Consider the following 27,485-nt stretch of genomic DNA (forward strand, 5'->3'; position numbering starts at 1 on the left):
CTTGATAGCCTCTTGGCCAAACCTGTCAGGATCACCTGCCAGAAGCTCCAAGATCTACCAGTAGACTGGTTGGTCACCACTGAGCTACACTATATAAGGTGGTTGGTTTAAAAAAATACTAATTTTCAGCAGTGTAGATGGAGCAAAAAAGGCAGCCGTGTGCAAAGCTAGTTATTCATGAAAATGAGAAACCAAATTCTAATTTAAACATTCAAGAGTGTTCTTAAGATAATATACATACTAGAATCAGTGTTTGAAATCCCCCCACCATAAACTATATATGTTAAACTAAAACACTATGAGAGTTGCGTTTTCATTCCTGAAGTTGCTTAATTGTTGGTAATTTTTTGAAAATTATTACAACCTAGTATAACTATCATTCTTAATAAAAATCTCTTCATTTTCCAGTTTTGTTGTTCCCTTTTCAGAAGAAATGTATTAAAGTAATTTAGTTTTTAAATAACATGATTTATTTGAAACATGGAAAGGAAAAATAAATATCATTCAGTTTTAAGGACTGACTCTTTAGAAAGTAGTTAGACAAACCTAACATGCTTTTTGAGACACTTTGTGCTACAGGCTCCTGATGTGAATCATAGCAAAGCACTTTGTAAGATTTCCAACATTTTTGTTGGAAGTAATTCAAAAACACGTCTGCCTCTACTATATACAGCACATTGCCTATATCGGTAATACCATGAGCTCCTTTGAGGACAGAAAGATTTATGGCAATAGGTCTTTAAGAAGAAAAGAATTAACTGGATTGAGTCTGTTCTGTGATTCATCAGTCATTAACCCACATTGATGGATATGTGCAGTTTCTCCCCAGGGGAGCTATAGGTTCTGCAGCATCCTATGTAAAAATAAGATAGACAAGAGTGTATCCAGCTTCATGTTAACTATGATTAGCATCCACCCCTCTGTGTATTCATGATCACCTTTCTAGTTGTGATAGCCTCTCTCCTGATTTATGATTTATAGTCTCCATTCTCTTGTCTATCTTGCAAGGCTCCATGGCCTAAGGTGATCCCCCTACATGGATGCTATTGATCATGTTACTACTAGGTGATTTGAAAATAGCCACATCTAGCAAATAAAGAATAGGAACTATTAACAAAGCAGAGCAATACAAAAAAGAACTTAACTAGGAGGTTAGAAGAAAGCTGAGGTGAGAGAAATAAACTAGGGCTAGGAGTCAAACAAAACATCAATCTTTTTATGTACCTCAGGAATACATAGTAGAAATATTATGCTACCACTTTCCCTCCCATCTGATTAGACAATGTTTCATGCTCTCAGGCTGCATAGCTTTTCCTCCATCTATAATAATGAGTTTGATTCCTGGGTGCTTAGAGATCTGACAGAAATGCACAGCAATGGAAGGTGATTCTTGTTGGGTTTTTTTGTCCTTCCGTTTCCAAAAGTTGGTTATCTGTCACTTTCTCAAAATTAGTAAGCGATGTAGCTACCACACTGAATCTGAGCAGTAGCAGTTTGGTGGGAGAGGGTGAGCGATACATCTGCTACTGCTTTAATGGCTTCTGACTGTAGGGTGAAATGATAGGAAGCCAGGAGGAGATGGATGGATGGAAGGGATGGTTGAAGACCAGGAAGGAGAGCAACGGAGGTGGTTGCCTGATGACTGAGTTGGGGATTCCAAAGCTGCTTATGTGAAGTTGAGTCTGTCTCTGAGTAACAGCTTGCATGTGCAGTGTTGATAACTAAACAAATTACAGCAGCTTTGACTCTGACAACCATTTCTCTCCAACTGTGGACGTTAATATGCTGCATATTTCTGAAATGCTCCACTATGCATCAGAGGGGCAGTATCATGCAGAGAAAGTAGCAATTCTCAGGGTTTAAATCCCTTGGTTCCAACTGATGGCACCTATCTGACAAGGTGTGGTGCAATATACTACAGTACTGCTTGGAGTCACCGGAAAAAAACAGGTAAGGTAAGTTCTCTTATGTTTTCATAACAAGAGCTGGGCCCAAGCCAAGCAATTCAGATCATAATTAGGGATGTGAAAGATTAACTGGTTTTATGATGCTTAACAGATGATGTTTACCATCTCTGGTTAACTGGTGGGCTGGAGCAGCTACCTGCCCACCATGGGCAGGGGGCTGCTTCAGCCCCACGGGGCCTGCTGTGGAAAGGGGCTGCTCTAGGCTTCCAGAGCAGCCTCTGTCTGTGGTAGCCCAAGGCTGCACAGGCAGGGACTACTATGGCCAGGCTGGAGCAGTCCTTGCCTGCGGTGGTGGGGGTGGGGACGGGGAAGGGAGCAGTCCATGGGTGCCACATTTAATTGGTAAATCAGTTAAATTTCACATTTATCTGGTTAACCAATTAGAGGGGATTTTACATCTCTATTCCAAATTTAAACTTAGCCAAATATATAAGGGCTGTTTTGGATTTGGTAGTGGTGTTAAGGCCCACACCCAAGGACAGGTTTGTAGTAATACATAAATATACAAAATCTTTTAAAATGTTGACATAACCAGAACACTGAGTTGTGTCTGTTTAATGGTTTATAAAATCCATAATATTCAACTTCACTAAAAGCATCCACATTTTGTTGTTTAATGTTCACTGAAGAATGACTCACTCTTTGATGTCTAATGGCTTTTTAAGAAACCGAACTCTGTTCCATTTGAAGCCATAACATTCCTGGAGAATTCCAGCAGGGGTAAATCTACTTTTATGAAAGCTGGTTTATATATATTTTGTGGTTGGATTAGTCAAAGTTCTAATTCTCATTATTGGTATATCTGTGCTAATGCATGATACCAACTTTATAACTCTATCCTTAATCAAATTATTTCAATGTCAGGCAAGTGGTATTTGAATCTCATAAAGGTCACTTATATTGGGAGAAAGAGGTATCTGGGAGCAATGGCACTATATATAACTTACCACAAAGAAAACTGGTATTTTTATTGTAAACTTTACAAATTAATTAACTTGAAATACTGGAAATGTTTTAGCTTAAACTTTTTTGTTTTGTTTTTTCTAGAATTGGTAGACATTTTTCCATCCTTCTTTTACTTTTAAGTTATCTATGTATCTCTGCAAAAGTAATAAAACCTTATTTCCTTCCTAACCTGGTTTGTGTACTCACAGCTGTCATATTAACCTAGTATTAGTATTAGATTTTAATAAAAGATAACGCAGGAAGAGAGATGCTTGCTGAAGGTAGACAATAGGAGATATAATTTAGTTTTGGGGGTTTTAATATTTTAGTTTTTTCAATATACTATATAAATATTTGACTTTGCTAAATAACTGTTACTTGAAACAAATACAGCAATTATAATGAAATATTAAAATTACATAACAATGACAAAAGTGGAAAAATTTGGAGTGAACCTATTCTTGCCCTAACTTGTGAGCTCTAGGGAGAGGCGCGGAATGGTCATGTTTTTAAAAGTAACTTTAACTTTAAATTTCATGTTGTTTTCCAATTTGTGTTTAAGTGTAAGGTTTTGAAACATAATTGCAGATTTGTTTTCTTTGCTGTTTTACATTTCTTTTAAATGACAATATTCTATGAATTGGATAACTTGCTTCTAGTGGGTGTAGATATAAAACGTGTGTGTATTATCATCACCATGTAGTATGGTTATATGTTCCCTTCTCATGATGACTGGGACACACTAGAAGGCTGATGAGATGGCTAGAGCCTTGACTAGAAGAGGTTGGTCTTTCAGCTGAGGCAGTAAAATCCAGAGGTGTGTTTTTGACTCCTCCTGCTGGGGCAATGATAGGAAAGAAGAGTTTGGATGATATCATGTTATCTTGATGGCAAATTACATTTGCTTTGCTTCCTGTCTCCAGCAGATATAAGCAACCTTTGAACTGGCTGTTAGGGCTTCCTTGAAGCAATTGCTAATTACCAGGGCTGTCGAGCAATTACAATTAATCATGTTATTAATTAATACAGTTTAAATATTTTGGATGTTTTCTATATTTTCAAATTCATTGATTTCAGTCACAGCACAGAATACAGGGTGAACAGTGCTCACATCATATCTTTTATTACAAATATAAGCACTGCAAAAACATAGTATTTTCACATCACCTAATATAAGTTCTGTCATGCAATCTCTTTATATTTGATTGCTCAACTTTCATGATAGAATTAATAGTAGACTTACTCAGCATTACCCAGGTGCTTCAGGGCAGGGTGGTGGTGGTATGGGGAGTGCAGGACTCAGGGCAGGGCTTTGGGGGGGGAGGGGAGGGCGGGTGAGTACTTGCCAGGGGGCAGGGAGTGAATGGAAGCTAAGGGTGAGGGGGTGCCAGAATGAGAGTTGGGCAGTGAAGAAGGACTTGGTGGAGGGGTTCCTGTACCACCTCACATTGGCCTCATTTCCCCCCCCCCATCCAATTCACCCCCTGGCTGCCAGGGGCCTTTTTTCCTCTCCCCTCCGCCCCTCGGCTCAACTGCTATGGGCTCTCTCCTATGGGTGTGCTGCCCCCAGTGGCCACTCTCATATCATGTTCCTCCAAACAGCAGCCCCTCCTTTTGCATGGTTACCTAGCCCAACCAAACCTGACCTTTAAGTTAGGAGAAGAGGAAGCTATGTACCAAATTTGGTGGCCCTCGGTCTTACAGATTCGGAGGAGTTCTTGAACAAATGGATTCGCAGTCAAACACTCTAATTTTATATGTAAATGTGTGTGTTTTACATCTTTTTATACATACATAGTCTACTTTCAAAAATAACAGTGTTTAACATTAGAGCCTACAAGTCCCTTCGATCCTACTTCCTGCTCATCCAGTTGTTCTGACAAACAAGTTTGTTTACATTTGCAGGAAATGATGCTGCCTGCTTCTTATTTACCAAGTTACCGGAAAGTGTTCAGACGGCACTGTCATAGCTGGCATTGCTTGTGACAGATGTGCTAAAGGTTTACTTGTACCTTTGTGCTTCAACCACCGTTCCAAAGGAAATATGTCCCTGTTGGCGACGGGCTCTATTCCATAACGATCCAAAGCAGTGCCAACTGACGCATGCTAATTTTTATCATCTAAGAGCACAGCAGGAGACAGAATTCTCCCCCAAGAAGCTGATTCACAAATTTAATTAAGGCAGTTTTTTAAATGAGCATCATCAGCATGGAAGCATGGCCCCTATGGAATGGTGGCTGAAGCATGAAAAGGTTTATGAATCTTTTGCATATCTGGCATGTAAGTACCATGAAATGCCAGATAAGTGCCATGTGAATGCCATTTCTCACTTTCAAGTGTCATTGTAAATAAGAAGCAGGCAGCATTATCTCCCATAAATATACATAAACTTGTCAGTCAAACACTAAGACAAACAAGAAATACAACTGAATGGACTTGTTAAGCCCTAAAGTTTTATATTGTTTGTGAATGCAGTTATGTAACACAACTACATTGTAAATTGTATTTTTACAATAGAGATTGTATTACAGTACTCATATGAGGTCAACTGAAAAACACTATCATTTTTACAGTACAAATATTTTGTAATAAAATAAGTAAACACTATACTTTGTATGCTGTGCTGTAATTTAAATAAGTTTTAAAGTGTAGAAAGAATCCACAATATTTAAATTTCAATTGGGGGTATTCTATTTAACAGTGTGATTAAAATTTGTGACTAATTACAACTAATCTTTGCAGTTAACTCATGTGATTAGATCAATTAATTGAGCCCTGCTCATTATCTATACTGCCAGTGTAATGTCAAAAGCTCCTACCTTATAGGACATGTCAAAAGTTCCTGCTTGAGAGATTGTGCTACCTCCTGCTATTTTCTGAGCACGCCCAGACACACTGAGCATGCTCAGCAGTTCTCTTGAAGTCAATGCCCTTCTCTTTGCCAACACTAGCCGTAAGTTTCTGCTAATCCATGTTAAAAGCGTTTTAAAAGGAAGAAAAGTGCTTAGCATCTGGCAGAAGTGGACCTGTCCATCTTTTTTTGATGTAATTTGATTCTTCCTGTACCACATCTATAGGTGAAACTAGGTTCTGCAAGTGGAAGGCTCAATGGTGGTGTTTTGGTGCAATTTATTCATGGCTGTAATCTGTGTCTGGGATGTCTTTAGTTTTGTGAAATTCAGCTTATCAACGTGAAAACATGTTGTTGAAAACACAATTGAGAGGCCCCCCTCAAAAAAAACCCCAAGCCACATTGATGTGTCCCCCAACTGATATACCTTTTCCCCCTGGTGCTCCAGTGCCACAGCAGAGGAGGGAGGGGAGAGGAAGCATGGATTACCAAGCTTTTGTGTTTCCCATAGGCCAAATTGACTCATCACTGCACGACGATCACATGCTTTGCACATGTGTAGTGGCGCCATTTCAGATTTTCCTGGGTGTGCAACCTGTGTATACCCTGATGTGGGAGCATGGAGTGGTGCATATCAGGACAGCGGCCTCTGTAGTTTCACAGAGCATGCTCAGTGTAAGTCAAGCAGCAAATGTGGGGAGCAGATTCCATTTGCCTTCCCCACAAACACTTATCTCTTTCTAGGGATATGAATGCACTTGAAAATTCAATTTTTTTAAATGTTTTTGTGTATTTATTTATTTTTTGCCAGACCGTTTAGGAATTAGGTGATCATTTGTGTGATGATTATTTGTGTGAATAGTTAATTCAAGGGAAGGGTTTTGGATCGGACTACCACGTCTACATGCGGCGAGTTAATTCGGGCCACTGGAATTTTAATTTTAAAATGGTGACTGGCCGCGAATATGCTAATCAAGGGCAGGATATTTAAATCCCGCGCCTTGTTAGCAACCTCCGTATGCTTCATTTGCCTCCCTAGTTCGAACTAGGGGGCAAGTGCAGATATACCCTCTGTGATTATCATATCGCACTTGCTATCCTTTTTTTTTTTTTTTTTAGTGTTCCAGTACTGTATTCTAGAGGCCATAATACCCAGCTTGGAAGCCTAATAAGGAAGCATCCCATTGCCTTCCCACTAGTCTCTGCTTGAACCACGTGGATCATCAGACAGTTGTGGTGAGTGCCAGACACTCCTAAACCACCTTGACAGCTCCCCTATCCTCATGCTCATCACTTCATTCATATATTGAATGGAGAACAGAAAGTCCTACAGCAGAACTGCGATGAAATCATTGACACAAAAAGCATGGAAGCACTTCCTGATGGCAAATCCTTGCTCCTGATGCTAGTGACCCCTCATCTACCTACACCCAGGTCTTTAAATATCAGGCCAATTCTAGGAAAAAGTCCTGTAACTATGGTTTTCAAAAATACTGAACATGGCTAATTGAATTATGAGGTTCTTCTAAGGCAGGGATCGAGAAACAATTGCCTATAGACTGTGATGCTTTGGACTCCCTCCTTTCCCCTGTAACAAGGCAACTTGGCACTGGTGCTCTTGCCACATGGTGGAGTGGCTTCCAGGTTTCTTGCCCCCTCTTCTACACAGTGCTGGAGCAGGTGGGAGAGATCTAGGTTGGACATTAGGAAAAACAATTTCACTGCGGGGGGGAAGCACTGGGATGGGTTCCCTAGGGTGGTGGTGGAATCTCCATCATTAAAGGTTTTTAAGTCTCAGCTTGATAAAGTCCTGGCTGGGCTGATTTAGTTGGGATTGGTCCTGTCTTGGGCAGGGGGCTGAACTTGATGATCTCCTGAGGTCTCTTCCAGATCTGTGATTTTATGGTTCTATGACCATCCCATTTTGTCCTGCTGCTCCTGGACTCTGCCTTGGAGCTGCTCCCTGGCAGCCTCCTGCTTGCTGTACAAATTGTGGGAGGTGCTGATGTCAGGGTGTCCCTCCTCACCACACTCCTGCACCCTATCCCCACACAGAGAGAAGGGGCGAGGAGAGCTTAAGAATGACAATCTCTGGCACTCTATGGGCATGTCTACACTTGCTTTCTCTTTCGAGAGAGGAATGCAAATGTAGACATTGGAAATGAAGCTGGGATTTAAATATCCTGTGCTTCATTTGCATATTTGTGAAATGGCGCTATTTCGAAATACCTTATTTTGAAATAAAAAACGCTGTTTAGACGTGGTTATTTTGAAAGAAAACCCTTCTTCCAAAATAACCCTTAAACCTCGTTTTATAAGGAATAAGGGTTACTTTGGAAGAAAGGTTTTCTTTTGAAATAACCACATCTAAACAGTGTTTTTTATTTCAAAATGAGGTATTTCGAAATAGCGCCATTTTGCAAATATGCAAATGAAGCATGGGATATTTAAATCCCAGCTTCATTTGCAATTTCCAATGTCTACATTTGCATTCCTCTCTTGAAAGAGGAAGCAAGTGTAGACATACCCTGTGGTAACTGCTACTCCTGGAAGTGGCTGGCATGCATCCCTGTAGCCCCAGAGAAAGTCACTGCTGGGGGTCTCCATACACTGTCCTTGCCGCAGACACTGCTACTCCAGCTCCCATTGATCAGTAATGGGGAACGGTGGCTAGTAGAAGCTGTGGGCTCAGTGCTTGTAGAGGAGGGGTACCAAATGGCACCATGCCAGTGACTTTCAGGAATGGTGAAGGGCCCATGCCAAAGTAAGTCTGCCCTAACCTCACTGGTGAAGCAACAGAAACAATCACATTTAAACAGAGCCCAGCCAGAGCCTGCTTCCTGAACCCCTGTCCCAGACCTGAACCCAACCTCTTGCCACAGATGTGAGTCTCCCTGCACCCAAACTCAGTGCCAGAGCTTTCAACCTGAAGACCTTCCTGGACTCTATTGTCGCACTCTGGGCTAAGATTAGATCCCCTCCTACACTCCAGACCCATAGGCACAATCACAGGGCCTTCTCCTCAGACTTTTATCCCAGCCTGGTACAAGTGATTGAGGTTGAGGGAAGAAGAGGGCTGCAATGAGCATGGTGAAGCCTCAGTGGAGGGGCAGGGCCTCAAAGAAGGGCTAGAATGAAGTGGGGCATGGGTATTTCGGTTTGAGGAACATCTTACATTGCACTTACATTGATCTTGCAGTTAAAAAGGTTGGAAAGCAATGTTATAAGGAGTGTGAGGTGAAAGAACATGAAAATTAAAAAAAATGGAGTTAAAGAGGGCAGAAGAAACTGCTCCTGTAAGAAAATAAGGAAGTATCACTGTCTTACAGGGACCAGTGAAGTCCTAGTGGAGGTAGGACATTCCTATAGGAACAGTTACTTAGTCTGCAGCATAAGAAACTGCTACCCTCTCAAAACCTAAGGCTACATCTATACTGCGCATTGTTGTGCAAGAAGATATGCAAATGAGGTGTGGCAATATCATTTGCATACCTAATGAGCTGCCATTTTGCCGAAGGGGATTTTGCGCAAGAAGGAGCTGTCTACGCTACTCCTTCTTGCACAAAAAACTCATGTGCAGGAGCCATTCTGCCTGAAAATAAGCTGCAGAATGGCTCCTGTGCAAGAGGGTTTTTTTTGCGCAAGAAGGAATAGTGTAGACAGCTCCTTCTTGCGCAAAACCCCCTTCCGCAAAATGGCGGCTCATTAGGTATGCAAATGAGCTATGGCAATAGTCATTGCCGTGCTTCATTTGCATATCTTTTTGCGCAACAATGCGCAGTGTAGATGTAGCCTAATGCTGATTCAGGTCGAGCAAATTCCTGGAGTTCAGACCAACAATGACAGTTGCTTTTTTGGAGGACTTTTACAGAGCCTTTGACACTTTCATTAAAAGCATTGATAAGTGCACTTATGTTATTTGTTTAGAGCTGTGTTTCTCACCCAATGCTACGAGTACCCTTAGGGGTACTCGAGACATGTCGGGGGGGAGGGGGCGGAGTTACTTGAGCACAACTGAAATTTGGAGAAAACTGAATTTGTTTTAAATTTTACAGCATTTTATTATTTTTGTACTTTACGCACACACAAAATGTCATCTCCTGCCCTGCTATGATTAAGTTGTTTAACAAATGTGTTGCAATGGTAGAAAAAAAATTGTGTGCCTGAAAACTGTAAGTATTGGGGGTACTTCTAATTTTTTTTTAAAGAAAGGGGGTACTTATACTTTGTTTGGAAAAGGAGTACTTTATAAAAAAGGTTGAGAAACACTGGTTTAGAGTAATCCTTTGTAAACAACTGTTGGTAGACTCCTACATTGTTTTTAAATCAGTATTTCCAAAATGGTGTTCCATGGAAGACCGGGATTCAGCAAAGATGAAAGTGATACTTCCAGTAGAAGTTTCTTAGGGTAGCAATTTCTTATTTCTGGAAATCAGAAACTGCTCCAGGAGCACAATTCGACAGGGAGCTGTTTTCAACAAAGCAGTGTTGGGATCTGCTGCATGTAGGATTGTGCTGCCACTAGCAGCTGTTTCCTACAGTTGCACTTCCTTACGATCGTACCAATAAGAAAGTGCTTATTGGTAGGAGCTTTCGACATTACACCGGACCTAAATAAGTCAATCGTGCCTCTTTAGTTCTTTAAAGTGGCTAATTTTATGGGAATAAGGAGGAGTTAAAATAAAATAAATGTAAACCAAGCTAGCATGAGTCCTTATTTACAGGATGCATTCAATAGCACTTTACATCAAGGTTCAGTTTCCAACCTAATTCACATTCCAATCCTGCCCTCCTAACAAACCTTTGGAAATCGAGCACAGAATGTTCTAGACCTTTAGGCTACGTCTACATTGGCCCCTTTTCCGGAAGGGGCATGTTAATTTCAGCGATTGTAATAGGGAAATCCGCGGGGGATTTAAATATCCCCCGCGGCATTTAAATAAAAATGTCCGCCGCTTTTTTCCGGCTTTTAGAAGAGCCGGAAAAGAGCGTCTACACTGGCCCCGATCCTCCGGGAAAAAGCGCCCTTTTCCAGAGGATCTTATTCCTACTTCAAAGGAATACTCTTATTCAAAGTAGGAATAAGATCCTCTGGAAAAGGGCGCTTTTTCCCGGAGGATCGGGGCCAGTGTAGACGCTCTTTTCCGGCTCTTCTAAAAGCCGGAAAAAAGCGGCGGACATTTTTATTTAAATGCCGCGGAGGATATTTAAATCCCCCGCGGATTTCCCTATTACGATCGCTGAAATTAACATGCCCCTTCCGGAAAAGGGGCCAATGTAGACGTAGCCTTAAAGAATAGTAACAAACTCAAAACCAGTTCTGAAGTTCTGTACACCACACTTTATGAGATGTCAGTGGGATTTGTGGATGCTAAGCACATCAATGGTATTTGTAAGGCCTCAGGCTTCTGAAAATAAGTCTGAGAACTTGATGGCTACTATCTGTATGTATATAGCCCTCCCTTTTTCTGTCAAGGTTGTTTATATAATGTTCATGAAGGAGATCATGATCTGATCTTAAGTTTAATAAGGGAGAGTTTGTTCATATACCCTCAGATGCAGGGGCAGATGACTGTTTTGCGGGGCCCCCCTTTGCCATGGCGCATGCACGGTGACGCAACGTGCATGCGCGGTGGCGCCATGGCGCATGCGCGGGGCTTTTTGAAGCGCGGAGCCCGGGGCGGCCGCCCCGCTCACCCTGCCATATATCCGCCCCTGCCCAGATGCCATGAAGCAACACCTTGATCTAAAGAAGTGGGTTGTGCCTATGAAAAGTTCATGATACCATCTACATGTTTTGTTGGTCTTTAGCGTGCTGCAAGGCTATTTGTTGTTTTTAAGTTTTTATTGAAAAAACTGTTACTCAAACAGTCATGCATGTATGGTTCAGCTGTTACTTCAGGAAGAAGAAAGATAAATTAGCTTACTGGAAGTGATGTGATGTGCTTAGGGTAAAAATTTCATTATCTAGTTTTGAGGGCTATGTGTTTGGGAAATTAATTGGAGATTTGGAATATCTTATTTAGTATAGTCTGTAAAATGACCTATGCTTTCATTTAAGAAAAAAGTCTCCTAACCCTTCCTAGTTTAGAGAAATTTGATTGCTAAGAAACTTGCCTAAGGAAAGCAATGATTCCCAGGTTGGAGAAGTGGGTACTCGGAGGCACACTAAACAAGACAGTGGGAAACCCACAGTGCTTTTTCCTTTTCAACTGACAGATTTCATGTTGTTGGTCACAGGGAAGTCCTGCTGCTCTGTGGTTGCTCTCCTGATGACTGGGGTTTGTACGCACACTCCATAACTGGGTTTTTCAACATACTGTTTGTTACCAGAGGTGGTACATGAACAAAACATGAAAACTGCTTGATTTTTGGAGTGCAGGCACTTCGATGTCAAAGTTTTCTCAAGTTACATAAAATATTTTGATTTCCCAGAAGTTACCGAGACAATAAGTGACTCTAAAAATGATGTTGTGGTCTTTGTTTTATAGTGAAACTGCCCTTAAAAATGATTTGACGACTTCATTTTTTACTTATTTTCCTTTTTCAAAAATGAGAGAGGCAGTGGGAAATCCTTTAGTTAAAATTAAGTTTGACCACATCTTGTGGGGTTTTTTTTTCTTATGGAGTTTGATTGGGCATTTGAACATTCCTTTTTGTGGAGTGGTGGTGGTGTTTTCTCTTTTAAAAAACTAGAAACTTATGAAACACTAAGTCTTCATGCAGGAAAATGTGTCAAATTTAAATGCATCTTTCTTTCATATTATAGATGTATTTATTATCAATGAAATTAATTGCTTAGTCCTTTGCTTGCTTTTCTCCATCACATGTTCTTTGGCTTTTTATTGCAGTCTCTCAGAAAAGCAGAATAGAAGTAGGTTTTGAAGTGTCATTTATCTTCCACCCCTATGGGTAATGCCTTGTGTTAGGGTGTAAGCACTGTATAGGAGTATGTCATACTTGAAGCCATGAAATGTGTTTCAAATATTTTATTATTCTGGAAAACCAATGGTTCTCCTTACCAGTGTTCCTTCTAACGTTTTCCATCCGTAGGCAGATTGAAATTTCTTACAACCTCAATATTGGTGTTGCATATATGTGTATGTGCATCACCAATACAAACAAAAAGCCTATATATAAAGGTAATTTAAACAGTCCATAAGTATGGAATAAAAAATGATTAGAAGGGACAACCAACAAGTAGCAATGCTTAAGATATTTAATATGAAATCAAATTAAAAGAAAATTAACACTGTCTTTGGAATATATGTATTACCATCCTTTCTAACCACTCAAGCTAAAACACACCACAATGAGGCATACTTAAAACAGCTATACAAATTAATCAGACATGGCCACTAAGTATAAATTGGGGCTCTGGTGCCTATTTTTAACCACCTCCTCGCATAGACCGCTACATCTTCAGAATCTCCACTAAAGCTGCTCTCAAAATGAAGTATCTCCCAAAACACAGCATGCTGCAAACCCTTTGTAGTTCACAAAACTATCTGTCTTGCATGCATATTATCCACACATTTCTCAGTTTTAAGACGTTAAATAAATCTGAGTCAACTAGCAATAGTCATGCTCTCTTTGCAAATATTAATACACTATTTACTGACACTGGAAAGGAGAGTAAAAGATATTCACTCGTGTATACAGTTTCTCTGGGAAGTGTTTAGGATCCATGCTATGCCAGTGAAACAGACCTGTAAAAACAGATAAAAGTTCTCCTGATTTCAAACTTTTTCCCCTTGCATGTATCACCAACTCAGAGTAGAAGCCTCAGAGCACGTTATTGGAGTACCCCTGCCATTTCCCCTTGGTTTTCCTTTATTAAAGATAGGATACACCTACACAAGCAGGGTTTAACTCAAATTAAGCTATGCAAATTGAGCTATGTCAATTGCATAGATTATTTCGAAATTGGGACGGTCTACACAGCACTTCTAAATAGAGCACTCTTTCTCTGACTTCCCTTGCGCCTCATATAATGAGTGTTACAGGAGTTGGAGTAACAAGTTCTCCGGCTTGACAATATTTCAACATTATTTCGAAATAACTGCCTGCTGTGTAGACGTGGACTAAGTTATTTTGAAATAATGTTGTTGTGTAGATGTACCCTTAGGTACCATGTTTACCAGTTTGCAGTTTCCAGGTCTTGGGTATGTCACCCATTCTCCATGAGTTTTCAAAATTCCAAGGATGCTTCAGCTAGTTCTTTACCCTAGGATGAACTGCAGCAGTTCTTGCCAGCTTGAGTACATTTAACTTACATAAACATTTTCTAACCTGTTCTTTCCCTAATTTAGCTTACATTCTTTTTCCCTTGTTAACATTGCAGTTGAGTATTTGGTCTCCATTAACCTTTTTATTGAGGACTGAAGCAAAATGCACATTAAGCACTTCAGCTTTCTTGATTATAGCAGTTACTGGCATCAGAGATGTCAGGGAGAAATGAAGCAACACAATGGTTTAAACGTGGGTCCCTGTTCACTACAGAAGGCATCTCTAAGTTAATGCATGGCCAGAAAGGGATAGTTGTAGCAATTGACCTTTCAGTATTAAATGGTATACAGATCTTGTGCCAATATTCTTGTTCCTCTGGACTATTTCTGCTTCATGTTGGTAGACATCCAGGCTACGTCCAGACTGCATCCCTCTGCTGACAGAGGGATGCAAATCAAGCACTTCAGAAGTGCAAATGAGCCCAGGATTTAAGTATCCCGGGCTTCATTTGCATACTCACGTTCTGACGCTGTGCCGATCACGCTCAATGTTGAAAGTGAAAGTAAAGTGTAGTCGCGGCTCTGCTGACTCCTCAAAAAATGAGGAGTACAGGGTCTGCTGAAAAAGCTCCCCGCTGTCGGTAGAGCCGCGGCTACACTTTACTTTTACTTTCGACGCTGAGCGTGATCGGCACAGCGTCGGAACGTGAGAGTGCAAATGAAGCCCGGGATATTTAAATCCCGGGCTCATTTGCACTTCCAAAGTGCTTGATTATAGTCTAGACACAGCCCTAGTGCATTTGTGTAATAAGCTTTTCTTTGTGTGAGTGTGTGCGTTCTAGAAAAGCTTATTACGCACACTGTATAAAATATCAGTTGGATTTAGTTAGTTTTCTGTCTATGAATTCTCACCATAATATGACTATAGGCAGAGATAAAAGTAAAACTTCTTCCCAGTATGTGGGGAGAAGCACATCCACTAAAGTAAGGCTACGTGACTCCCAATAGCTGCGGGAGAAAGTGGGGGGTGGTACAACAGCCAGAATAGCTGGCAGCAGCTCTGCTGCTTTGCCTGCTCTGGTCCAGCTAGCAGGATAAGGAGCAGAAGCCCCAGTCCTGCCCCCAGCTCCTCCAACTCTATCTGAACAACAGCATCCTTGCCAGAGGACAGGGGTAGGGGTTATATGCCTTTCCTGCAGAGAGGAAAGGAGCAGAACTGACTGCAGCTCCTGCAGCATCATATAGACTATAATATTTTGTGCAGCATACCCGACCTTGCTGGTCACTTTCTTGTTAGTATGGCCTGATATGCCATACTACAGGTTGGACCTCCCTGGTCTGGTAACCTTGGGATCTAAGTGGTCCTAAACAAGGGATTTTGCTGGTCCACAAATGTTGCTGTACCTAAGAATCCTGGTTTAGAGTGGTACAACTTGTAGCTTACTTTCACTTCTCACTTTTATAAAGCAGGTATCTATTTTAGGGATGTTAAATTTAGATTAATTAGCTAATCGAATAGTCGATGCAATTTGCATTGACTATTCAGTCAGTTGATAAAGGCACCTCTGTCTTTGAAGTGTAACACCAGCACCAGGGCTTTTGCTACACTTCAAAGGTGAAAGTACTGAGGGAAGCACAGGACCAAAGGGGAAGTGCTGCACGGAGCCTAGAGGCAGCAGGGGAGTCCTAAGCTAACCCTGGGCTCCACACAGTGCTGCTGCTTTGAAATGCTGCATGCAGCCCGGCCCCAGGCATTTCAAAGCAGCAGTGTCGCATGGAGCCCAGGGTCTGGCCCTGGGATCCATATCCTCCTCTTTCCCTTCCCTCCCCCCCGTTTGCTGCCTCTTTCTGTTAGAGGCTGCAGTGGGAAGAGAGACTAGTTGCGTAGTGTGTCGCCTATCCGATAAACATTTGCAGTCAACTAGTCGTTCACATCCCTAATCTATATTATGCTTTCACTGGAATATAGTTCATGGAACTGGTTAGAATTACCATGTCTTGCTTATCAGGATAGCCCTTAAAACTCATTAAGCCTCCCTCACCACAGCTTGTTTGCAACTTCGTTAACTCTCAAGCCTGTTGGCTATGGGGATATTACAGTCTCTTGTTGATGTAAGAATATAAGGATGATTGGTGAAGAATGCTTACCAGGATAGAAAGGTGATATGCAGGGAAACTTGGACACAATTTTCTGTTAGAGTATGTGGCTCCACTTGAAACCTGTCACAAAATGTCTAGTTTACCAAAACTTTGTTTAGGGGAAAGTGAAAAATTCTGACAATGTTGAAATGTTCCATTGTGACATAATTGGAACAGAATGTTTCAGTATTCTGTTTTGGAACTGTATTTTGTATTATGTATTTCAGAGTAATTCAAATTCTAAACTAAATATTAATCCCAAACCTTTTTTTCTTAATTTTTGGATGTTATTTTGAAATGTTTGGGTTTTGTTTTAATGCAGAACTAAGCCACATCCTGAAATCTCAAAAACCTTTGCAAAATGGATTTTTTTGTAATCTACATAGCTCTAATTACAAGTAAGATCTGTAAAGGTTGGAGAGAGTATGGTTGTTTTGAAGTATGTTTGTGAACCTCCATGTGACTCAGTTTCTTCCTTCTACAGCATATAAGGTTTTTCTAGCTTTAGTTGAGATTTAGTGAAGAATTGGGGAACCTCCCAGGATTTCTGCCAACAAATGAGTCCTGTGTTAGAAAAGTTTTGTGCTTTCAGGACAGTCTTCAGGAAGATACACTGATGTAACAGAGTTGTTAACAGGCAGAATGTCCAGAGGGTTCAGAGTTATTTGATGTATATTGATTGCAATATACTGTACTTGTCTCTAATTTTAATTTTCTCAGTTGGTAATTGGTAGATTTTTTTTTTAGGTGTTACCCTCATGCTAAAGATGCAGTTTAAAATGTATGCTTTAATTTGTTAGAGTTCTTTAATCACCATTCCATTAAAAGGATTATCATCATTTCCTAAATGTTTGCTTGCAAAAGTGAACCATAAATCCATCTAGAAAATTGTCAGTGTCATGGAATGATTTTGTAAATGAAATGGCAGATAGATGAGGAAATGCATCAGTCTCAAAAGTCCTCTTTGAACATACACATGTTCCAGGCAATATTATAAAAGTCCTTTCAGCATATCTGAAACCTAATCAAAATCTCATAAACATTACCTAGTTGTAGTTTAGATTAATTTGTAGCCATTGTGTGGACATCTGTGACTGAATTTCAGTCCAACAGTGTGTTGCCACTGACTGTGCTCATGATATCAGAGGAGTATGAAAACAGTGCTTGGAAAGAGAGACATCCTTTTTACTGCTTGATGTAATGGAGTGCACTCACCCACTGACCAAGTGCATGTGCCCACACTCCTTTTCTGTTCGTGGTGACTCTTAGGTAACGCAGACGTCCAGACGAGTCCCACGGTCTGTTAAAACAAAGCAAACCCTTGCCGGGGGATAAGTCCAACAGGCCTCAGTGACCTGTACTGTCTTCAGTGTGTCCCCACTCCAGAATAAAATAGTGCCCCAGGGTTTGCCTTTGACTTTCTGGCCCCAGCTTTTCAGATGGGTCACTATAATTCAGTCTCCCTGCCCTAGGGTGTCTCACTATATCCAGGCTACTTCCCTCAATGACTAATGGGGGATTGAGGGGACCCAATCCCACCCTCTACTCTGGGTCCCATCTCAGGGAGCCTGTAGATAGCAGCTATTTGCGATGTCCCTTTAAATAACTGTGGTGCTGCTCTAATTCATGGGGTCACTTCCCCATGATTCCAGCATATTCTTCCCCTTTACCTCAGGGCCTTGTCCCACTTGTGAGTCCCAGCAGCGAGCCCAAAGCACCTGCTATCCCCCGTCTCTAGCAAGGAACTCCCTTGATCTGGCCCTGAAGCTCTTGTATGAACCTGGTGGTCCCTGATTGGGTGTTTCCCACACAGCCGCTCTAGGCAGCTTAGTGGACCTCTCTATTACCCTTTCCTGGGGTGGCGTGTGGCAGGACCACTAGGTCTCTAGCAGGGGTCTCAGGGCCTTGTCCACCCCATCGTACCTGGTTAGAAAGGATGTTCTTTTCTAGCTATTGATAGTCAGTCTCAGTTGAGAGCAAAGTGTAGACACACGCATACCAGGTCTGGAGTTTGGATGAACAACTCTGATAATTAGGATGGGATTTTGAAAATAGGGCAGGCAGCTAAAGTAGGAATTTTTTTTTTACTAAAATACCTAGTGTCACCCTAAAGAGACAAAGGGAAGACACAACTGATATTTCATTTTATGGAGCTACATTGGGAAATACATGAGATCATAGTTAGGCCAGTGAGATGTGTCATTGCCAACATCAGCCAAGGGATGATGCAAATAAATAAATAAATAAATAAATAAAATGGCAAGATATACTGAAGACTGCTGGCAAGGTTACCATTAGTCTTTATGTTCTCTCTCTGGACTCATAAATGCTATTGCTATTGAAATATCTAACAAACCTTTCAGTTAAATCCACCAGTGGCCCTATCAGATCATTCTTAAAACTATGACTGAACCTCAAGACTGATATTAATCTGTTTGAGGGGTCATGCCTATGCCCGGATAAAGACAATACAGAAGTTGAAGGGGCACTTAGCAAAGTCAACAGCTAAATACATCACTTAGGGAACAGACTTAGTTTAATAAACTCCCTGATCAGTTTATTTTTATTATCTGAACAATAGCTGTTCTCTCAGGAACCACAGAAGCCAAGATCTCTTTATTTTCACTCATTTGGACGTACAGCACTGTGTCCCAAGTGAAAGGACAAATGTCTTACAGAATGTAGACTAAGATATTCATAATAGCTGGAAACAGACATCTATCTTGACTGAAGGAATAAAATACAGGACACTCAAATATAATATATAAGGTCATAAATCAGTACCAGAGCCATGACTCATGTTTTCCCTTTAGGCTCCAAACAGTGATCTTTTGCATTCCTTCTCTCTTCCACATTTCTCAGTTTGTCTGACCCATAAGAATAGGTCTACGCTCTAGCTGAGTGTGCTTCCCAGCTTGGGTAGACAGACTTGTTAGCTTTGCTCCAGCTAATACATTAAAAATAGCAGTGTGGATACTGCAACATGGGCAGCAGCCTGAGTCCAAGCCCGCACACCCCAGGTCCAAGCTTGGATGGGTAGCCAATCCATTGCCCATGCCACACAGTCCACAATGCTGTTTTTAGTGTGCTAGCTTGAGCAGAGCTAATGGGTCACAGCCCTTTCTTGCTGCAGCAGCTTGGGGTCAGGTGACAACACCTCTCAATGACTGCTGCAACACTAATAGGCATAGTTAGGGGAGGGATACATGATGCCTGGCTGGGGCAGATTCAGATTCATCTACCCCTGTGCTTCCCAGCCAGAGTGGGAATGCAGCAAACTATGCACTTTCCCCTTTCCTCTGTGACGAAGGGGAACAGCCAGCGATGTCCTCTTGTGCATCTATGCATTGGGGGTGAGAGTGAGGAGAACTTCAGCTTCCCTATCCTCCCAAAAGGGCGTGGGGGAGTCGGGAGGCTCTGGGATGGAGCCATGCTGTTCTGGGGAGGGGTGTCCCAAGCCAGCCCCTTTCTCTTGCTTGGAGTTCTTAGACCGACAAACTGTCTCAAATATATAGTAGATATGTCAACATAAAAACATTCTTATGACCAAAAAAGCATTTCAAAACGTTACAGCACAATAATAAGCAAAAGTCATTCTTCACAAAAAGACACTGAAGCTGTATGTCAAAAATGGATTTTTGCCCTGTTCCTCCATTATTATTTATATTTCACTCCTGTTTCATCCAGAGCCAATTAAAGCCTCAGTAGGAATCTGCCTGTTGATTTCAATGAGTTTTAACCTGGCCTTCAGTTATTAAGCTAAGCCATACAGCAGTGGTTCACCAACTTCTAAGTTCTGACCCTTTTTTTAATGCATCAGTATTTTCATAACTTCCTATCAGAATCCTCAGTTCTTAGCAATGACTTTTCCTACTCTGCAAATAAATTAGAATAAAATTTATAATCTTCATTTTGTTAGCAGCATACAGAAAATCTATATTTATACAAACTTGCTCCTGAAATATAATTCAGTTTAAATTAAATCTAATAACTTGCCTGTTCTTTACTTATATTAATGGTTAATGAGATGGATGAAGCTGTCTGGAATTGCAAATCAGTTCAAAGAGCATCATGAAGTTTATCAGGCATAAAAATAGTTCATTCTTAACACTTAGCAAGTGATTTTGAAAATTGACAAGTAATCTTGAAAATTCTACTTCATAGACAAAGGAGCAAATGAAAGCAGCAGTCTTGGAGCCTGAGGTGGAGGGAGATAGATATTTGTATTTCACTAAGCACCAAAACTGACACCAGCCTTCACTTGCAACCTGTAACTTATATGACTCATTGCAAGACTATCAATAAATCTTGTGCATCTGGTAGCAGTGTGACTTTATTGATTCTTCTTCCTCAACAATGGGCTCAAACCCTCAGGGAAGAATTCTTCAAATATGACCTTAAGTTGGAACAGGTGTCTGTAGGATCTTAAATAAAGTGAATGGGGTTGTTTACATCTTACAGCTATTGTTTCAGTTTCAGACCATCTGCAGATTCAGGCAGGCATTTTTGAGGTAATGTATGTGACTATAAGAACAAGGGGGAGGGGGGAGGAGGAGAAGGGGGTAGAGGAGATCGAGAGAATGTGTGTGAAAACATTTAGAAAAAAGAAACTTCTGTGCCGCTCCCATTGTGAGAGCCTCTGCCATGGAGGACAGACTCTGAGAGAGGGATTCTGAGACTTCCAGCAGCTCACTTAGACCCAGATTCTTACAGGTATTTTAGCACCTAATTTCTGTGGATGTGAGGGGCCTAAATGCCTTCAAGGTTGTGGACCTTGAGCTACCTGTGCTTTAGTTCCCCCATTTGTAAAGTGGGAATAATTCTTACCTATACAGGCGTTGACTTGGAGGTGCTCGACCCCTTCCCACCGCATCTACGTGCTCCTGCCCCTCCCCCCTGGAGCATCCGGCACACTACAAAACAACTTTTTTCAGTGGGCAGCAGGCACTGGTGGCGGGGGTGGGGGAAGGGGGCAGGAGATGGGGGAGCTTGGCTACCAGTGGATGCTGAACACTCACTAATTTCTCTTGCTTCAGCCCTAAGCACCTATACTTACCTATGTCACATGGGTTGTATGAGAGTAAATCACTTACTCAGATTCTCCAGTAGGTAAATTGTGATGGGTACATTTTCACTATCTGTGACTATAGGAATTCATAGAAAATTGCATCATAGAGATTTGAAATGTCCAGAAAAATCAGCTGTACAAAAAAATCTTTAGAGTAATAAAAACATGAGTCAACGGTGTAACACTGTTGCAAAAAAAGCAAACGTTTCTGGGATGCATTAACAGGAATATTGTGAGCAAGACATGAGAAGTGATTCCTCTGCTCTACTCTGTGCTGATTAGGCCTCAATTGTTGTACTGTGTCTAGTTTTGGACACCACATTTCAAGAAGGATGTGGAGAAATTGGAGAAGGCTCAGAGAAGAGCAACAAAAATTATTAAAGGCCTGGAAAACATGACCTATGAGGGAAGACTGAAAGAATTGGGATTGTTTAGTTTTGAAAAGAGAAGACTGAGAAGGGACATGATAGCAATTTTCAAGTATCTTGGCTTCTGAGGATAGGACAAGAAACAATAGGCTTAAACTGCAGCATGGGAGGTTTAGATTGGATATTAGGAAAAGTTCCTAATGGTCACATGGTTAAACACTGGAATAAATTGACTTGGGAGGTTGCAGAATCTCCATCACTGGAGATATTTAAAAGCAAGTTGGTTAGGCGTTTATCAGGGACGATCTAGATTGTGCTTGGTCCTGCCGTGAGGGCAGGGGATTGGAATTGATGACCTCTCAAAGTCCTTCCAGTTGTTGTGTTCTTTGATTCTATGATTCCTGTTGATCATTCCCAGCTTCTGTGCTATTTCAATACTAATCAGACATCATGATTCTTAGTGTGTAGGGATTATCTAGCACAAGAGTATAGCTAGAAATATAGTTAAAATAAAAAAAATTGGTTTTTATGTGTGTCCTGTGGAAACTAGCCTGAAGTTTGGAATTAAAGTTGTTAGATTGTATGTTTCCCCAGAGTGAAGCTAGAAAACAATCAGTTTAGTCCTTTAGCACACTGTATGCATTTTGTTTCATTTTTCAGTGTAAGCAGGGTCAGGATAACCTCTACCCTGACATCTGGGGGTGAACTGTGGCAAGTGATGCAAAAAGACTTCAGGGGCTAATTCATTTGCATAGGCACTCCCCTCCTGCCTACTATGTGCTCTCTGCAGCCAAATGGTCACTTTGGCCATTGTGGGATCTCAAGTTTCTCTGTTATTGAGGCAGGGGGGATAATGTGTTGTTACTCTGATTATGTGAATCAAATAGTGGAACTGTTTCGCCAAAAACTAAGTAGAACTCTCTAGACAAGGGGCATGGGTTCAAAACCCAGTCAGACTGAGAGAGGCTGGGTATAGGTCTTTGTACCTGGTGGTGGGGGCCTTGTCGGAGGGCCCAAGACACACCAGTTGTACCTCTTCCTCTCTTGCTGGTTTTGCTGTGGGCCTATGGTGCACTTGCACTGAGGCTCTTCTACTGCGAGCTGAAATCACTGTGTACTGAGGGAAGCCTGGTGCCATACTGCTGAAGAGCTGAAATCTACTCTGAGCTGAAATCTCTGATGCTGAGCTACTAGCAAAGCAGATCGTGGGATGGCTAGCAGAGCAGTTTGCGAGGGTGACTGGTGGACGCAAGTGAGCAGCTGGTGGGGACGATCGACGGGTGCCTGGTGGAGCAGCTGCAGGACCTACCAGCTGGTGGCCGGGGAACATGGACCGAGGCGGGCTGGCAGAGCAGACACTGCTCTGTGGAACTGCTGGAGTGGCTCACAGGACAGCAGGTGGAGTGTGGCAGAGTGATTTGCGTCAACGGCGGCAGCAGAAACCTATGGAGAGGCGGAGCTGCCGGTGGACCGCATAAGGTGTATCAAACCCTGCCCCCTCCATTGCACCCAGGTCGGGATGGTAAAACCCTGCCAAGTGATCTTTTGAACCCTAGGGTGGCAATGACCCGGGGCAGAGACTTTTGGGGTGTTGGACTTTTGGGGACCTTGGGTGATTTGTGGTTGGGGGGGGGTAGATCTTTGTTCATGTCTGGTTTATGAATCTGAGTTGTGGTGTTTTCCCACTTCAATGCTGATGTCGGTTACCTTGTGTTATTAAAGATTTGCTGCTATACCAAGGCTCTGTGCTTGCGAGAGGGGAAGAATTGCCTCTTTGAGGCATCCAGGGGTGTGTGTAAGATTTCCCAGGTCACTGGGTGGGGGCTCGAGCTGGCGTTGTATTATGTTGTTGGGAGGAGACCCCTAGATATTGAACCCGGCCCTTGCTGCAATTAACTTGTCCTGGCAGAAGGGTTACATCAGTTTGAACTGCTTCCCTTCCACTCTTACATAGTTTAGGTTTTCTGAACAGTGCCGGTACTCACTTAACTAATTCCAATGTCTGAGTATTGCCCTTGACCTACATCTATTTTTTATCTGTGTGTCTTCCATAAAGGAGTTTGATAGAACTAATTTTGGGCAGAACAGTATACTTATTAAATTCCATTTTATATATTAGTACATTTAAAATTGTTAAATATTATTAATGTAATATTGAAAATGTGTTTTTAAAAAGTCTTTTTCGTTGACCCTTTAATTCTTTGTCAACATATGTATGTTTACCAGGTCAGCAGAAAAGCAATAGATACTGATGACAAGAAAGCATGAGTAATTTGAGTGTTGACATTTTGGAGAGCCGTTTTGACATTTTGGAGAACTATATTATTACCGTTATAAACTAAAATTGTTAAATTGAAAACGTCATTAATAAATTACCGCTGTTTTGTCACTTTCCATATTTATTATGAAATGATGTGAATAAACAAAAATAGAACTCTGGCGGTGGACAAGTAGTCAGTGCAAATTCTGACAACAGATCTGCACCAGATATCTGTGGATTTTTGTTCTAGATTGTGAGTAAGAGGCATTGTCTTCATTTTTCAAATAGTCATTGAGAATTTGTCTGCCTTTGTCTGGCTGCTTTTTATATGTAAATTAAAGTTACGGTTAAGTAATTGTTTATCAGTTTCATAGAACAGACTTTGAGGCCTGGTGCCAGTGAGAAACTGGATCTCTCATCTCTCACCAAAAAATCATAGTACTTAGTCATGATTCAAAGTGCTATAGTTTGCAGGATATGTATGGCAAGACCAGATTAAGGAAAATCAGATTGATAATCACAGTGACAAAATTCAGATGTGTAGTCATTCTTATGTCAGATTATGACAGTTGTCTTTCCAAGTTAAGTCAGAGTAGGTTCAGACTTTCCATCTCACTTGTGTCCCACAATATATGCTACCTTTATGAGTGAGTGAAGTCTTTGGTTCAAAGCAAAGATTTCACTCAGGATGTACTGATGCCAAACTTCTTAGTAAAACTATTGTGTCTTCAAACTGTAATGCCCTAGTCCAGTGGGTTTTGGTGGACAGGTCTGAGTTCATCTGGACTGTATCTCCAGCTCAGCATGGTGCTCTTCCCAGTTTTCCTTCTCAGATACATTTACATAGTAGTGCTTCCACCTCACTTGCTCATTCCTGGTAGGATCACCAGAGTAATTTGGACCAAGAATTCTAACTACTAGGTACCCCTGAATTATTGCCAGATAGTTGCAGAGCCCCAAGAATAACACAAATACATGGAATGTATCAGAGTAAGTGTATTAAATCAGTAAATATGACAAACAGGCTAAATAAATACCCCTGTACTCTCTCTGGCTTGTGTTCATAGCACTGATGAATTTTGTCCCTAGTCCTGTTCATGAAGTGGCAAACAAACCACTTTGCCAGTGGGTCCATACCCATGGATTTCAGCCAGTTGGGGGCCCCTGGGGGCTGGCAACACTGGCAGTGCTATCTGGTATGAGGAAACCAATAAAGATGTGTGTGGAGTTAGGGAATACTATTACCTGTATTAAATTATATAAAATCCCTTTTGGATAGAAAACCTAATTTTGATACTTTTTAAATGTTAAAGTACTTCAAATATGTAAGAATTTTGTATACTTCAGTGGATAGGATCATGCAGCTTAGTTGACATTGTCTGGTTCTGTATCAGAAAGTCTTAATTACAAGCACAACTGAAGATCTGTCACTGACATTGAAATAGTACATTCATTGGCTCCTAGTTTTCATTGCATATTACTGCTCTGATAAAATATTGCACCATTGCTATATCTGAAGTGAACAATTTACATGTTAGCACAAAACTCATGTGTCTTGAGCTCAGAGAAATTAAGCCAGTAGGCTTGATGGGTTTTTTTCTAAGCAGCTTTTATTTATTTATTTTTTGCCTTTTTTGCGATTAGGTGAGTGTAATAATGTCATCACCAAGCAGAAACTATCTCTACAGACTTAACAATGCTAAGATTTGGTCCTACCACTGCCAAAATTGTTGTTGTTTGACATTTTCTCTCTATCTCTCTAGCTGTTCCTCTTTGTCTGTCATGATTCAAGTATTGTCAGTCACTGCTTTACTTGCAATAAGTAAATGTGTTTTCTTAATGGACAGAACATGCAAGAATTATATATGTTTAGTGTCAGACCGTGGACTATCAATCGTTCAGCCAGTCATTGCAAGTAAAATAGTGCTTGCATTATAGGGATTTGTTTCGAAAGAATCTGGTTAAGTAATCAGAAAAGAAACAGAGGAAATTTTAAATAATAATTTGTGTTATTTGTGCATAAATAAAATGCATCAGAAGTTAATGTTGCCGTATATCACAGTAGATAAACTCTTCTTTGAAAAGATCTGATATTTTTATTTATCCATTCTAAATCTTGATTTTTTTGGTCTGTCTCATTATAAGGAGTATTTTAAGAAAGTTCAAGGTAGTTTGTGATGTATTACTTGATTGAGGAATTCAGTTCTTAAAACCGTTAAGCTTAGTCTTAACTCTTTTATATAATATTATGCTGTGTCCAAAAAAAGAATTATTTTTTCCTGTTGCACAAAGATGACAAATAAACAGTGTGTTATTGATTGTGACATAACAGAGAGTCTTATATGCTATATTCTGTACAATAGTAACACGGAAGGTTATAGCTCTGCTATCTACTTGGTGAAATAGCTTGCTGAGATATAAATAGATTTCTAATGACTGTCAGACTCTGTACCTAGAAAATTTCCTAGTAGGTATCTCATTACAGAGCTAACATCACTAATAAAATAGCTGTAATATTTCACAAATGCAGGAATATTTTTATATTTTGTAACTGAGGCAAATACTTAGCATGTGCATAATTTGAGATTCATTTTAAAGCTGTAATTTATCATAATTATCTACATATTATTAATGGCAAAACATGTTTAATTGCTTTTGACTGGACTGGCAAAAGAAGAAGGATGATGAGAAGGAAAGTTAACAGCAGATGTCTCTACTGTCAAAATTGCAGTCTCTAAACCTGAAACGAAGCAGCAGACTGAACAGAACATGTTTCTGGCTCCTAGTTTTAACTCTGTGATAAGTGTGAATTAGCATTTGGTGGGGTTATTAATGTTTAGAGAGAAGTAAAAATAGTTGTCTTATTTACAATGGCATAAAAATAGCAAAGAAGGAGACCTGGTAAGTTTTCCCCTCCATATTTGATGTGTCTTTTGGTATGATTTAGTAAGTCTGATTTAAATATTTCATTGTTGCAAAATTAATATTTGGGAAAAATATCTGATTCACCTTTTACATAATGTAGTTCCCCCCTTTTCTCTTTCACACACAAGATGCTTTTATATAGTAATGAAAAAAGGGTTTAATCTTCTATAACCTACCCTGACTGAGAGAAAAAATAATTTAGCCAGCAGTTGAAAAATATGTAATACACTTAACATTTCACTGTTTCAAATAATTTCAGCATTGCTGCATCAATTGCAATATGGCCTGAAGGATTTGTCTTATATTAAGCACAATATGTATGCACAGATGTGCTGTAAAAATCCCAACATTTCTACTCACACATTCATTGCCTCAGAGAATGTAAAAATTCAAGCTTACATTCATACAAATTTAAAGTACAGAATAAAAAGGGAGGGTTTTTTTGGATTTATGTGTAGCCTGAGAGAACCAAAATAAGCATGTGGTAGATTACACTCCTGGATGGTCAATGAAAGTAATTTAACTGCTTCAGCTGATAGAAAAGAAGTGCTAACCCTAGCAACTTAAAATGAACAGTGACATCTACAAAACGATGTGAATTCCAAAGTGTGTGTGTGTGAAACAATCTACAGACTAAAATAACAAGAATGAAATTGTTAAGAAATGGAACTGGCAATGGAGATCCATTGGTTTGCTTCTTGTCATGGTGTTACTCAATATGCCATCAGTGTGAC

The 27,485-nt window shown here is 40.6% G+C and overlaps 1 long non-coding RNA gene across 1 annotated transcript in view; it reads right to left on the reverse strand.

The window, feature by feature from the left end:
- Positions 1 to 16,276, reverse strand: part of LOC112545000 (uncharacterized) — a 109,419-nt gene extending 93,143 nt beyond the window's left edge. Inside the window, exon 1 of the long non-coding RNA XR_012905260.1 lies at positions 16,140 to 16,276. This is a non-coding gene — a long non-coding RNA (uncharacterized LOC112545000). The remainder of the gene's footprint in view (positions 1 to 16,139) is intronic.
- Positions 16,277 to 27,485: the final 11,209 nt, after the last annotated feature.

This window comes from Pelodiscus sinensis, chromosome 1, assembly GCF_049634645.1.
Source record: "Pelodiscus sinensis isolate JC-2024 chromosome 1, ASM4963464v1, whole genome shotgun sequence".
NCBI lineage: Eukaryota > Metazoa > Chordata > Testudines > Trionychidae > Pelodiscus > Pelodiscus sinensis.